Here is a 1,222-nt window from a genome sequence, read left to right as displayed (position 1 = left end):
TAGAGATCACTTTTTCTCCAGTGGAGAAAAAGGCAAAAAAGGCATTCCGCCGCAAAGTCCTCTCAAGGCCGCCGAGCGACCCCGAACACCCGGGTCAGAAAAACTCCCGAGGGTAGAGCAATTTCTACCTTGGCGCCTCATTCCGATCGACCTTCCTCCTCCACGGACCACACCTCCAAGGAGACCGATCGCTTGGGACAGACCGCCGACGCCATCTTATACTCCTCGGAAGCGAAGTGTCTCCACGCAGACACAGGCCGATAGAGTCGACTGCGGCACTCAGACCAGGGCTCGACAGAGGGCTAGGAAGCGAGGAACAAAACCCTCCACCGCAGAACGGGCCTGCCAGGCAGAGGACATACGCCCGGCTTCAACGGAAGCAGCCGTTCAGACAATCGACAGCGGATCTTCGTCGATATCACCTCAACGGTTCCAGGGCACCGACTGGCGGCTAACCAAAACCAGGCCCCGAATCTTCTGGAAAGAAAAGACTTGAGAAAAAGTCTCTTTCCAGGGCCCCTTCTTATAAAAACCAAAAACACAATCTCATGTACATAGTGTAAATAAAAGTCTCTTTTCATTCCAGAAAGAGCTTTTTAAATACACGCCCATCACATCCACGATCCTCGCTGTCATCACTGTCGTCGTAACTTCGCCGTCTTCTCGTATAACTGCCTCATCCAAAAATATATATAAAGTAATATAGTTAAGAATATATGGAGAGAGTATAGTTAAAAAACAATACAAAGCTACAGGTCGCTCAACATATCGTTCCGTGTTGACCACCACGCGTATAGTTTACACACGTTCTCCATAGCGCACTTTCTCGAGTGGTTTCCGCAGTTGAAAACTCGCGAATCGTCGAGATTTCGCAGACTGTCGATGTCCTCGTAGTCGATGTCGATGGTTTCGATGACGATGTCACAATCGTTGACGACGTCGCCGACGATCTTTGTCAACCACTGCTTCTTCTCGACACCTTTTACATACACCAGTGTAGACCCGTTGTTCGATACACATGACAGAGCGTTTCGAAGCATCGGTTTCAAGCGCTGATATTCCACCGTTCCATCGGTCCAGTGCAGGCTGTGATGGGTGACCGTGAGCCAGCACGCTCGCGTCTGCTCGGCTTTTGTTAACAGGTTCCACGACATAGGTTCTTGAAACACATGGTGAATCAGCTCGCGTCCGTTCCGAAGTATCGCCGCTTCCTTAGTTATAA

This window comes from Pseudomyrmex gracilis, unplaced genomic scaffold (genome assembly GCF_002006095.1).
Source record: "Pseudomyrmex gracilis isolate BER0280 unplaced genomic scaffold, ASM200609v1 scaffold_648, whole genome shotgun sequence".
Classification (NCBI taxonomy): domain Eukaryota; kingdom Metazoa; phylum Arthropoda; class Insecta; order Hymenoptera; family Formicidae; genus Pseudomyrmex; species Pseudomyrmex gracilis.
This window is presented reverse-complemented; position numbering follows the sequence as displayed.